The sequence below is a fragment of the Hippoglossus stenolepis genome, chromosome 7 (assembly GCF_022539355.2).
Source record: "Hippoglossus stenolepis isolate QCI-W04-F060 chromosome 7, HSTE1.2, whole genome shotgun sequence".
NCBI lineage: Eukaryota > Metazoa > Chordata > Actinopteri > Pleuronectiformes > Pleuronectidae > Hippoglossus > Hippoglossus stenolepis.
In genome coordinates this window covers 25283868-25298589 of record NC_061489.1, presented here as the reverse complement: position 1 = coordinate 25298589, position 14722 = coordinate 25283868, and the positions used below count along the sequence as shown (strand labels likewise).

General features: G+C 43.8%; 1 protein-coding gene across 1 annotated transcript in view; it reads right to left on the bottom strand.

Moving 5' to 3' along the window:
• LOC118112204 (polycomb group RING finger protein 3) overlaps positions 1-14280 on the bottom strand; it is a 46111-nt gene extending 31831 nt beyond the window's left edge. The window contains exon 1 of the mRNA XM_035161325.2: positions 14152-14280. The gene's annotated coding sequence lies outside the window, so the exon portion shown is untranslated. The remainder of the gene's footprint in view (positions 1-14151) is intronic.
• Between the last annotated feature and the right edge of the window lie 442 nt (positions 14281-14722).

Genomic DNA, 14722 nt, shown 5'->3' with positions numbered 1-14722 from the left:
AACCAAACTGGTAGCAAAGCAAAGATACTGTTCTCATTATCTCTTTTTCTACTTCAAGCTATCAGAGTGAGCAGAGAGGCGCTGGGACTTTTCTGTGTCAGCAAGTTTCTCCCAGAGGCAGCAAGCGAAGAGAGACGCCAAGATTCACACGTCTGACAACACTCAACAAACACTTAGTCCACCTGCGTTTCGTCGCTGATCCCACGTTCCAGAAATCGATCTCGAGAATCCGAGGCAACAGTTGGAACTCTACCGCACATGCACGCGGTTTGAATTTGCCAGGAATAGGAGGAAAAAAACTGTTTGTTCATCCGGGGGGGGGAACAAAAGCTCAACAATCCCACTCAGAATCAATCTGGGTTGTTGTTGGGACACGTGGGCGATTCTCCAAGAAAAGAAGACAGAGAGACAATGTTCACTAGAGCAGAATGAGGGAAGCTCAACAGGCTGGATTCTCACAGGAGTAAATGTTGAGAGCCAAGATTATTATCTTGACAGAAAAATAATCAGTGTCCATTGGGATTATCTTTAAAAGGGTAACTGACAAATATGTATCTGGTTGAATTTAGCTTGTTATCGAAGTGCAGTTGTTATCCTCTATGATTTTTAGATCGAATGCCCGAAACATGTTCACCGGTAATCTTCACATAAAAAGTCGTGTTTGGTTACATTTTGGATTACACGACTAAATAAATCAGTTTTACAGTCAAGTGTGTTTACGTCCCATCACCGGGCGAATGTTACTAGACTGGAAACTGTGCCAAGAAAATAACTTGGTCCAAAGTCCGGTTCATTTCACGAGCGCTGAGCCTGGGCAGCATTTTGGATTACGATGGATTTCACCGGTGCTAATGTTACAGCACGGAGGCTGTTCTCCGCTGCAGGAGACATACTGGACATTCCTCACTTCACTACTGAACACACACAGTCTTCTGCAGTGACCAACAGCTGGTCTGTAAATTCCACTTTCACTTGTTTTCAAACAGACAGAGACCTTTAAAACGCACCTTTTCTGCTTTTCAGTCACATTCTGACCCTCTTCAAGAGCAGGTAGCTTAGATATCAGTGATGTTATATATAAGAGGACAGGAGTCCATGGTTTGGCACACCGCGCTCTGCAGAGAGAACCACATATAGTGCACAGCATTTCTTCTTAATGAATTAAGAAATGATTTGAATCCAATTGTGAGTTTGGCAAAGATCCCAAACTCCTGTGCTTTTCTTTGTTCCATTCATAAACTCAGTGTCTTTGGGTTCGGGACTGTTGGTCAGAACATGTTGGTTTGTCACCGTTTTCTGATATTTTATAAGCAAAACTATATTTGAAAGAAGCGAGCCCTGGATGTAAAACAATACAAACCCTGCACTTGGGACGATTAATCAATCAAAATATATTTGTATAGCCCATATTCACAATTCACAGTTTGTCTCATAGGGCTAAACAAGATGTGACATCCTCTGTTCTTAACCCTCAACAAGAGTGAAACTACCAAAAAAACCTTTTAACAGGGGAAAGAAATGTAGAAGCCTCAGAGAGCCACATGTGAGGATCCCCCCAGGACGGATAGACGTGCAACAGATGTCACGTTTAACAGAGAACATCTGCAAATTAAGAGTATTTCCAACATTGATTAGAAGAAACTGTTTGTAACATAATGGAGAGCAAGAGCGAGCGAGGTGACATTTTACAACCTCTTGTACTTTACAGTCATATTCGAGCATATTGGTGATCACTGAATTAATGTGTGAGAGGATGACTCAGATCAGGAGCAGATTTATAGAAACCTTCATTTTGTGTCAGATGCTCCTACATGGCTTTATGAATCGCCCAGTCGAGCGCATACCTCCAGTTCCCTTATCAATTCAAATCAAGCTGCAACAGGTTGCCCACATCCATACAGAGCAGTTCCCTAAATATACCTGTTTTTTATAATTAAGATTCATGAATTATTCCCCGTGGGAAATTGTTGAAAATGCAAATAAATCTCACAATGTTAAAGAATTTGATAAAAGAAATTCCTAAAAGATCCAAGTTCCATCCTTCCACCAAGTTTCAAGGAAATGTGTTCATTATTTTGTGAGTCATCCTGCTGGAAACCACAACAACCAACCAACAAACAAAGGAGAGAGGTGAAAATAAAACCTCTGGCGGAGGAAAGAAAATCCACGACTCAGACTCGTGTTCATGTCAAAAGCTCAAGGTCACACAGCAGCCATGTTGTCTATGTTTTCATCTGTGAAGGCCAGAACCTGGTGTTTACTTTCAGGATCTGATCTGAAATATCAGTTAATACAGCCGGAGATTAGATGGTCACAGAAACCAACCGGTTCAAAGCCCATTCAGAGCGTTTATCTCAAGAGTTTAAACATTTTATTGAGCCACTTGAAGTCGGATGAAAACCATTTGTGTGAAACGCTGGTGGCTTTTATCTCGAACATCAGATGGAGTCATGTGTGGCTCCAAAAAAAAGGGGATGAGCCAAATTGATCCTGGAGGGGAAACTGGGCAGATTAGTGCACTAACACTATATGAGTTAGTGGTTTCCCATTAGTCGGAGATTCCCATCGGAGCCACTAACACAAAAAACGCACACACTCACACATGACATTCTTAAGGAGCTTTGGGTAAATGTTTCCACTAAGTGATACATGCAAGGAGCGCGGCCAAATGGGATTGTTATCCAGCTCCTTCAAGTTATCAGGCGCTGAGATGGAGCGTGCTGTGGTCCTACTGTGCAGACAGACACACAAACAGAGCCTCACATAAAGGAGACGATATCAAAGAGTAAACAGGCTGAGGACACACTGGCTGCCCCGACGGCTCAAAGACAAAAGAGGATCTTCAAAATGAGGCTCTGCAGAAATCTGTTCAAACACGCCGACGTGTCTCTAACCTTCTTATTCTCCGTCTGCTGGAAAACACATCGTCTTATTAATTACATCCGTCTAAACAAGGATACTTGAATGAATTCAGATTTGTGTTTACAGACGAGGTCGTCTTTTCTGTTTCCTTGTGTTTGTTAGTGATCATTGAATCTGTTTTCCATAAATAATGTGCTTCAGGTTTTCTTATCGTTTTCAGTTAAAGCTGCATTTATTGACAGTTGCATAGAAACTATGGGTCACGTGACTGCACAGCCGGTTTCAGACATGAGCTCCGGGAAATGTCTGCACGATGGGAACTGGACTCTCTCCAGGTCTGAAGAATGCAACTGTGGAATAATAAATTCTCCAGTCGGACGAGTTCACAACAACAGAAAAATCTCCTCGGTGTTCAAAACGAGGCGCAGGAGGAAGAACGTAACGTAGGAAATCCGCTGCAGAGATCACGTGTTTATGTTTATAGCACATCGACTAGTGTCACCAAAATCTCTCTAATCAGTTTCTTCTGTGTCTCCTCTTTTTCATCCTGAGATATTTGTATTTGTTTTGTTTTTTTCAGTTAGAATCATCACCAACTTGCTTCAGGTGAATCCACCAGATAGTCTGCTGCTGTCGGCTACTTTCACATGGGCTCACTCACATTATGCAGAGTTTTAAGTCGGAGGGGGGGGCCCGGCAGGAGAAACTCAAGAAAATCTCTGCAGCAACCGACTCAGACATTTTGCATTCACATGTAGAAGCCCCTCCGGATAACTTCTGTTTATTATCCTCAGTGTATGCCTGAACGTCATCGTGACAAATGCATACAGAATCCCCCCTTTTGCATCATTCAGCTCATCGGCCAGCCACACTCACTCACTGCTTCTTCTCCAGCTGCAGGCAGCCGATTCCAATAAAGCCACTGTACCTGCTCTGCCTACAGACACGGCAGACAGAGGCAGGCTGCTGCATACAGCTGAGCATTTAGACGTTAAAGAGCCAGACACTGAGCTGCTGGAGACCAAAACAAAAGGTTGGCAGCCACAATACATGATTTACTGATGCAAACCTGTCAGATGTTCCTGCAAAGATATCACCGTCAGTTTGTTTTCTTTGAACTCTCTGCACTCGCGCCGACACTGCTCCCCTTCAGTTTATCCCAAACAAAGACGTGTTGTCAGTGGAAACATAAAAATGCATTTTATCCTTTTGAGGAACGACGAACTTCACAGCACATGAAACGGCTCTTATCATCCTGCTAACGGCTAAATCAACATCAGAAGGTGAAGACAGAACCAATTAAGACATTTACTCACACGGATAAGGACGATTAGTAAGTATCCTGGTATGAAGTTTTTTAAAAAGGTCAACGTGTTGATTCACAGCTCTGTTGAGCTCGCAGCGGGGCGCTCGATCGACCACACCTTTCAGCTGCAGCGATTCCTGACTGCAAACACTGATAAGATTCTCCTGAACTCAACTGACTGAAGCTGCAGTGGTTAAAGACAGATTCAGATCCACCTCTGGTAGAAGAGAAAACACCGTGTAGTGTTGTCTGGCTCGCGTGAGAACTTCACCAGCAGACCTAAAGAATCATCATTACTCAGTGGTCAATTTGGCATCCACACAACCCACTTAACAGATACCAATAAGCAGTCAACTTTAATTAAGTCATTAAATACATGTAACGAGCACGGCTGGCTGCAGCTCCCGGAGCGCAGGGACACAAGTGGATAACTAACCAACAAGCAAAGCAGCTGTAGAAAGATGAAATTATTAACTATCGAATTATTAAAGCTCTCCGACCCTCCAGTTTTTCTACAAAGTACAAGATGATAACAGGCTGTCACTGATATTAAGGCAGTTAGATAGATAACACAAATACTTTTTAATTAATATATTATGATGCAGTACAGGGAGAAAATATGAATTCCCTGCGTTGCGATCCAGTATTTGTCTTGGCACGGCAGAGTGCAGCGGAGAGCAGTAACTAAAAAGTGTCTTGAATAACAAATGAACCCGAGTCAACTACATCATCGACCTCCACACAGCTGTTTGTGATGACTGGATTAAATAAAAGGCGGAACGCGCGCCTGTTGTTTCCTCGTAGAAATGTCTCTGTTCTGCTCTCGACTCACGCCCATGAGCCAGGCTTCGGTGCGACAGTGTAATCTTGGCTGCGTGGCGTCAAGATGCAAAGCTGCTCTCCTCCATCGCCAGATAGTCGTCGGTGGGACGAGCAGCAGCCGGCCGCAAGGGGCTTCATTCTGGCTTCAGCCGGGGTTTTACCAAGTTGTTGTCACGTTGGAGGGAAACCAACTGGCCTCGTTTCTGGTCCAGGAAGCCTCTTGTTTAATGAAATATTTTGGCAGATGAAGACATGGATGCTGCAGCTATTTCAAAAGGGTGAACAAATTATTTCCAACCCAAGTTACATTTCATATAATGTACTGGTATTACACATATGAGGGTTAATGTAAGTACTATTCTAGGATATATGTTTTTAAAGGAGACATATGACGCTTTGAGTTTTTCTTTTCTCTAGTGTGTTGTATAGTTTTTTCACCTCCTCCGAGAAGGTTATGTTTTCACCCGTCTGTTTATTTATTGGTTGGTTGTTTTTTTAGCAAGACTACAAAAAAACAACCGGATGGATTTCCATTAAACTTGGAGGAAGGATGTGTTTTAAGAACCTGTTAAACTGAGGTGCTGAATTTCCTATAACATTTGATACAATCTCACAGTTAAGGAACCTGGTCTGAGATCAGTTGAGTGGTTTGTGCACCCACTGGTCTGGGACTGAACTCTGACAAACTGGTCCCATTAATTTTAAGTGCACACAACCTCCCCATTAAAGTTCCTCTACCAGAGGCACAGAGGCGCAGCAGGATCTCTTCTGTAAAGCCGACCCTGATCTCTAGGAGTCAGACAGTGGAATCTCAGGACTGACACAACGTCACACATCAAGCAAAAGACAATATTAGCAGCGTGCCTCCAAACTGTTCTTTAATGGGAGAACTTTAACCCCCTCTCCCACAGGTTTGATTTTTACAGGTCGTTCTCTTTCTGAGACAAATGAGGTTCACAGCTCTTCACTCTCATCGTGCTCAAAAGAATCTGCATAAAAACACGATTAGGACCAAAAGACTTCATCTTAATTCATAGTTTTAAAAAGGCCTCAACTTTATGACTTAATGTCGGATGCTAATCTGAAATGTTACAGGTTAATCTATTATACTGCGAAGCCAAGTGTGATGTTGTGATAGCTGCTGAGTGGAGTTACGCCACAGCTAAAGTAGTTTTAGGGTTATTTTGATTTGGAGCTTTACTTTAAAGCCAATTCAAATGTTGTTCTAAAAATTGTAAGTACACTTTTGAATTAACTTGCAGTAAATTCATAAATGGATGCAAACTCTTCAGCGTCTCAACGCTCTTAACTTTCTCTGACCCCGTCAGAAACGCCCTCAGAGTTCACAGGAATCCTTCACCTGCCATTTGTCCTGACAGTACCTCAGTGATATGGTATTTTAAACATTTGTTTATGCAGGGAGGGTTTGCTCAGCATGTATTTCCTTCCAACACCTCTCTCCACATTCTTACTTACACACACTATAACATCGACTATTTGCAACTTAGCAGCTCCAATGCTGTGTTCTACTTAAAGCCATTAACAGCAGCAGGTCGGGCAGGTTCTCGCTCTTTGCCAGACGAGATAGTTAAAGTAAAGAATCATACATTCAAAAACTTCCATCCGTGACCTTTGACCCTTTTAGTCATCACCTCTTCAGACAGTATTTTCTGTTTTTAAGATAAGGCTTCATTTCATTTGCTGACACTGCAACATTAATTTCAAAGCAGGAACTTATGGCATAAAGATAACATGACATTTTAACGTTAAACGTTAAATCAATCATGTTATAAATAATGTTTAAAGATTATTAAACATAAAAGAAATTGTGATTTTCATTACTGATGAACTTCCTGATTCTCCTTTAAAAAAAACTAACGTGAAAACCCCAGAGAAATTAAGTTTACTTTTATATAATAGTAAAACAAAAGAAGCCATTAATTACATTTGAGACACTGTCACTTACACCACTTGACGTCACTTTGCTAAAAAGCACAGCAACACACGCTCAGAAGAAAAACCCCTCAGGTCGAAGTGGCCCTCTTCTAAAGCTCTTAGCCTCCTGACCTCGGGGGGTAATGACGCCATGAGACCCTGAGGGGCAGGGGGGGTCATTTAGGGTCGGTGGTGGGAGCTTATACAGTGAGATCAGCTCCGACAGAGAGGGCATCTGAGGTCACTTCACTTTAAATGGTCACGGTGGCAACCAGGGCTGACCCTATTTTCAGCATTGATTCATCTGCTGGTTATAGCAAATGAACAGACCCTGTTAAATGTGCCTGAATTACTTCTTCAAGATTCATGAATTATTCCCTGTAGAAATGTCAATGATAAACAAATAAATCCTGGGTCTGCCCCTTTGTCCGACTCCGCATCAAAATCTCTTGGAATCTTCCTTTGGCCCATGTTCCATCCAACCCTGTTGTATAATTAAGTAGAGACTTAAATGACAGAACAGTTGTCAGCTCATTTTCTCACTGATCAACCAATCTCTTAATCAACTTAACACTAAACCCTCTTCACTGGATAACTGATGATAAATCCTCATCTGCTGTCTATGTAGAACGATGCAGAAGTCACCACGCTGCCATTACTATACGAAGGAATTAAGAATTACTGCTTTTTCCAACAGCTCAACCAAACACATTTTAGACTAAACAAGTTCCTGTTTATATTCCTCTGAATAAAAAACTAAATACACAAATGCACCATTTATTCTGCGGTGGGGACGAGGCCAGCTTCAACTGGCTTCAATGCAATGAGCCATTTCGTGGGTTTGTTGGTTAACAGGCTCAGAGCAGTGTAGCGCTGTCTTGCTTTTCCAGTTCGAAACCACAAACTGTGGGCTCCCGGCCACAGGCAGCGACAGGGTGAGACCCAGAGATGACAGTTATTACCCATTTACAGGACGAGCCGGGCTGAGGAACGAGGCGAGCAGGTAATTATTTCCTCGTTTGGCCCAGCGACGTTCATTCACAAAAGCCTTTCTGGGCTTGTTAAACCCGACAGAGCGGCTAAACAGGGCCGTCACTCGAGCAGCGCTGCGATACGACTGCGATACAGAGCAGAGACCTTTGCTGACCCTCGACCACGTTTATCAAACGACTGACGGACCAATAAATACAAGCTGAGCTGTTATATTGTCTGTTGGGCTCTTTCACAAGGCTCTGGCCACTGACACTGCAGTTTGGCATGAGACAACAGACTACAAGTAATCACAAGATGATAGTGGAGGCGTGTGGGTGAAATACAAAAGGAAATCTTTAAAGTCACTTAGACTTCTCCCTCACAAATCTTTACTTCATGCCAGCGAACATCATTCAACTGGAAGCTGAGTGGGCAGCGAGCTCCTACACTGTTCAAACTAAATACATCAAAAGGCACATTGTTTTCACAGTCTTATAATTAAGTCTGCTCCAGGAGGGCAGAACAAACCAAGAATGTGAAACAAAGTAAAAGTCAGTTAAATAACTTGCCTCAGAAACTTAACTGTAAATCACTTGTTGGGGTGAAACTACGTAACGATCACCATATTATTCACCTTTGTTGGCGATTTATAGACAAATCTACTCATCAACTAACCAAGAAAACAATAAGCAGATTAATAAATAATGAAATTGATGATTATTTGAAGTACTGACGCATGTTTAAAACTGGAGGAACTCCTAAAGCATGAGGATAGGTTGAGACATAAATAATAAATAATAATGTCAAAGGCCTCGGAGGTGATATGATTCAGTTTTGGAGACTTCCTGCTTTACTTGGCTCTTAAATCCCAGCACTGAAAAGTGGCAGAGAAACAGATTGTGGGTGAAATAATGATCCATATATCCAGAACTGACAAATATGTCAGAAACCCAACGTTTTAAATGGAGTGTAACACTTTGTGCAACATCCTATGTCATGTTTGGCTGAAGACTAAAGTATCCTAACCTTTAACTCTACAAACTACTAATCTAAACCAACTGAAACACTTGAAACTAACCTGAACAAACCATCAAAGCCCGGTTTACTTATTCCTACTTCTTGTCGGGTCTGATCATGAATCCAAAACCGACAGATTTATGGTTTAATATCATAGAACATCAAGACAACCAGCAAATATTTGCTAATTAACTAATCTAAATGTTGACTGCTTGGTTCAGCTCTTCATGAGACAGTGCTGAGAGTGATCCGTTAACTCAAAACCACAACGTCAACGTGTGTAACTTGTACAGTCGAGAAAGCAGAGACACAGTTTCAGAGACATCAGCAGCAACTGAACACCTCGGACCCGGCCGGCAGGAAAAAGGTTACACACATGAAAGCCCTAAAAGAGAAACCCCCTCCAGAGCAGCTTTCAGCATCCGTGCACTTTAAGTGCACCCGTCCTCCTGTCCTCATTTAATTGCCTCAACTAACGAGTGAGTCTGGGAGATGCGCAGCTCATTTATGAACCTGCCGACGCACAACACAACAAACAAGCTCACAATATAAGAGTTACTTAGTAACACAGATAAATGTGAGTGATCGCGTCATCTAGATTTAATTCAAACCCTGATTTGGAAACACAGGCGTCCTGCATCTTGTTTCCTGGTGTTTTTTCTCCACCTGAATCCAGCTCAGTATCGGTCAGTGGCTGTTTGTAATGTTGACACAAAGGCAGGTCGAACCGTTTAAAATTCACACAACCTGTTGACAACCAGTTCTCCGAGATGTTGACACAAAACAGACACAATTGGCCGTGAATCTTATCAGAGTCTGAGCAGCCAGAGCAGCCAGAGCAGAAAGCAGCCAGAGCAGCAGAAGCAGCCAGAGCAGAGCCAGAGCAACCAGAGCAAGGAGCAGTCTGAGCAGCCAGAGCAGCCTGAGCAGAGCAGCCAGAGCAGCCTGAGCAGCCAGAGCAAAGCAGCCTGAGCAGCAGCCAGAGCAGAGCCACCTGACAGAGGGACATTCATCTACAACTATTTCATGTGTATTTTCGTTTGTCTTCTGGTCTAAATGCTGCTTTATTGACCTGTATATTCAGGCTTAAGAGGGTTTTCACTGCACTGCTGAAAAGTCAAATTTATACATCCGTGTTTCCCTTTTCTTCAGTGAAGGATACTTGTGTCCCACAGTCTCAATTCTAGCTCAGATAAATGAATCAATTTTGTTGACCAAACCTTTTAAATTGTGCTTCTGAGAGTTTCAATACACTTGGTTCCACACCAGAGTTTTCTTGTTTGTTCTGTGGTGTTAATTCTGCTTTGATTAGTTCTTCTTACCTATTAAGTCTTCACTGGAGAAATCATTACTGCTTGCTCCAGTTAATAGTTTTCCTGCTCATTGAACTAAATGCTGCTGAGGAGAAGTTCAGGGGAACGGAAAAGTTCTGTGTCCAATTCTCTGAATTCAGCAAAACAACATTGAAATAACTTCCTCACGGTTGACTGACGGGGGGGAAGTTAGTGTTTTGATAATAGCAAAATAAAAGAAAGGCAAATAAATCACGATGCTCATCTTTTGATAACATTATCTTGTTGTGTCCCAGAAGGTAAAAGCAGCACCATCAGCTGCTTATTTCAATGAAATGACTCCTAATATCTGAATAACGACATGGAAACATTGATTAATCTGCATTTTCTTTTACCTTGTGGTTAAATGTGGTAAAGATTTGTGCCACATCTGGTTGGAAACGCTCGTAACATGTATTCTCCTTTGCACTTTTCTCTCAGGGTTGTTCATCCTTCTCCTAACCACCTAGTCAACTGGCAGCTCGTTAGGTATTTGAGTCTCTGTTCCTTCAAAGATCAGCACCAACAAAAACTGCTTGCGATTGGTCAGTGACGTAAAGTAGCACTTGCAAACCAAATTTTTATAAAGTTTAACTTGAGATTTCAAGCAAGCAAGTGTACCGATGTTGTTAATTCAATTGACATAAACTGCTTTGCCACAAAATGTCCCTGTGGTAAATTAAAGTGTGCCCGGCCCTCAGGCCACGTCGACAGTAATGCTGCGTAAAAACCGGCAGCCGCCTCGTTCATTTCAAAAGAAACACTGTGTTGACACAGTCGATATCAAAAAGGTGACGGTTTCAAGCAAAGAAAAATGGAGAATAAAGCGACTGCTGTGTAGACTTCTCATTGATGTGAAATCATAGATCCACGAGTAGAGTTTTGACAGCTGAGACACCGTTAAACCAATGGAGATTGAATTCAAACACGTGTTTCTCGTCACCTCACTAAAACCTGTAGGATCAATGTCATCTATCTGATTCTAACATGAGAGAAACCACACTGTGCCGGTTGATATCATTCTGTCTGTGTGGCCAATGTGGGCTTCGTTTATTTCTGCAGAATCTTATTAAGAGTCTGTTATGAGGAGGAGAAAGTGAGACCAGTGCTTCTCTGAGCTGCAGCTTGAACTGGAGGCTGTGGCTCAGCAACTCATATAGGAAGTTGACTAAGACGATTTCCTGTCAAAAAAAAAAGAGAGAAATGCCTCATCTGGTTCATCTGGCACTGGTTCTTAAGGAGGCCAGATATCCTGCTCGCCCGTCCTGTAGTGCCAACACTTATCAGACAGCCCCACGGGCCCACGCACACTGTCTAAACGAAGCAAGGCGACATGTATTGGGGTTAATGGATCAAAATGAATGTCCAGCTGTTAGAGAAATCTGGCTATAACATTAAAAAAAGCTCATTTGAAGTTGTCAAGTTTGAGGTCAAGGGTCAGCTGCGGTAAATGTGGGCTCGCCCTGCATAGCAAGCAGATACCTGACATGAAAGCTGATGCTGGGAGAGTATGTGGACTCTTATGCAACAGTCATATCGTATGTGACCTCTGAAGTGCGACACAAGCACGAGTCAGCTGGTCAGGAACGATCAGTCGGGACAGTGGGGTGCTCTGGTGGAAACACGAGGAACACGAGGTTCAGTTTACCGCAACGGAAGGCGACATCATTACGTAAAAATACTGTTTCACTGGCGTCTGACTGAGCCTCTACAGATTTAGATTCTGGTCTCAAGCTGATAGACTTCTCTCAAAGGGAAGAGGAGAGAATTCATTACGTTCCAGTGAAAAGCAGCATCCAGGACTCGCGGATTGTCAGATCTCATTCCTCTCTGAGGGAATAAAGCATCAGAGAGCGGCTCGGCGGCTAAAACACGAGCACGCTGGGTGCAGTTCAGCTGCAGCGTCGTGGGATTTGAGGCAACTGAAGCTCGAAGGAGCAGAGGAAACACTTCCCTGGTGTGTGTGTGTGTGTGTGTGTGTGTGTGTGTGTGTGTGTGTGTTCACCATAAAAATCACAAAGTAATTCATTAGAAGGACGCAGGTTATACAGCTTCAAATATTCACCGCGACATGCACGTGGTGGAGGGCAGCCTTAATGCCAGCGCGGTAACTGCCATAGCTTGAAGTCGATACCAATCTAATTTATAGTCTTTGGTTTCCATGCACTAAATAGACTAAGTATAAATGTCTGTGGTTCAGGGTGCAGGCAAACACAGGTTTAATGATCTGCAGATCAAGAGACGCCCGATCGTGTAGGTTTCAGCCGAGCTACGTGTTGGTGAAAAGTCAAATCAAGGTGACGTGTCAGTGATGATTTAATGATATGTAAAGTTTAACCATAAAGCAAAACTCTCCATCTTATGAAGACCTAATAAAACATGGTTCTCTTAAAGCGAACGAGAAGATTTCCAGGAACAATCCAGGATTTCAGGTGAACTAGGAAAAACCAAATGAGTTTTTACATTTGTTTGGAGAAACTTCAACTGAATAATGACATTTTAAGACAAATAAACTTTAGTTTTTTGTGTCCCCCCGGACAAATTTCAGTCACATTGTTAAACCCGCATCTACCTCGTCTTCCTCATTTAAAAACCCACACAGTGAGGATGCAAATATTAATGTCCTACTTAACCTAAAAGTCGAACCCTCAGTGTGCGTGTGCTGGAGACTCCACACAACGTAACACAACTTGTGAGAGCTTCACGTTGAACCAAGATTTTGTCCAACGTCTGAACAAAGTCTCGTAACCAAGCCGGCACAGATTCAATACTCAAGAGAAACTTTACCTCCTCAGCAGATTAACGTGAAAATCTGCTTTTTGTGTCAAGCTGCAAGCGAGTTAACAATAAGTACATTTTTTTTACAACTGGAGCTCGACTTCGAGGAGTCAATTACAGCCGAACCGGACTTAACAAGACACAGATGTTTGCAGTGTGGTTCTTGAGAAAGAGCTCCAGAGTCACTTTGTCAAGCACCTTGAGCAGAGCTGCTTCCAGACACCTCCATCTTCTGACCTGCAGCTCACCTCCACCGAGCTCCCTGCAGGCTGCACGGTCCCTGGAGAGGAGGAGGAGGTGGAGGAGGAGGAGGAGGAGGACGAGGAGGAGGATGGTGTAAATAAGAAAAAAGTTGAGGAAACCCCTGAATGTGAATTTCATCACCGCTCAGGAGTGTGTTGCTCCATGTGCAGATGATATTTCAGCTGCATCCTCCTCCTCCTCCTCCACCTCCTGAATAACTGCACAGACTTGTTGGCTGCTCTCTCTTTCTATGCATGTCCCCCCCTCACCCCTTCTTCTCCACAATGTCACACACACAGTGCAGCAGCAGCAGCAGCAGCCTGGCGAGGGACGACATCCACCCGCAGCACAAATGCACCAACTTTGTGGAAACCTCATGTGGATCCGGGCACTAACTTTGCCCCGCAGGAGGTGCAGGGTCAGCCCGAATCTAATGGAGGAGCACGAGCGTCCCCTGCTCCTCTCCTCCTCCTCCTCCCCCCCTCCAGCCTCAAGAGCATTCCAGCTCAATGGGGGAGAGAAGACACGGCGGAACAACAGCATTCAAACATGACGAGACAACAGAGGCGGCAGTTGGAGCCTCGTCTCCGGCGCGGCTAGCCCGGCTAGCTCCGGACCAACGGTGCCACTTCCCCCCCCACCACCACCCCCGTTCGGAACGACCCCCCCATCCCCGGTGTGCAACCGCAGGGCCCCGGCGCCGCCATACACCCGCTCCCAGACACACACCAACACGTATAGCATGCCCCCGTAGCACCCAGCGGAAAGACACAGGGAAAAGGCAGGAGGAGGAGGAGGGGGCTCGAACCGGGACCGCAAAGCGGGCCAGCGACCCGCCGGGGGGACGCGCACGCGGGGGGCACGGGTCCGCTCTCGCCCACTGACCTGTTCGGGAGCAGCACGGTCCGCTGGATGTCGGGCTGGATCCGAGTTAAATCCACTATCGGTAAAACAAAGAGGCGAAGATGACCGAGCGGCCGCGGAACAGGCCGAAACAGCTGAGCCGCGCATGCGCACCGCGAGCCCGGAGGGAGGGGGCGGGGTGAGCGGGTGCAACTCGTTTCTGGGATTGGTCCGCAGAGAGTGTCAATCATTATTAATCTGAGAGGAGGGCATCGATCCTGTGAGAGTGTGTGTGTGTGTTATGATACAGTTATACACACTTTACTGACTTCCACACTGGGGTTATACTGGAAACAAAGCTTATCCAGTAACATGTAATGTGTGACATCAAGTTTACACGGTGTATAATCTGGTAATATTAAGTTTACACTGTTTACATCAAGTTTACACTGTATATTATGTTTACATTAAGTTTACACTGTGTATATTATGTTTACATTGTTTACATTCTGTTTATATTCTGTTGACACTGTATATATTCAGTTTACACTGCATATATTCTGTTTACACTGTGTATAATCCGGTAATATTAAGTTTATACTGCATATATCAT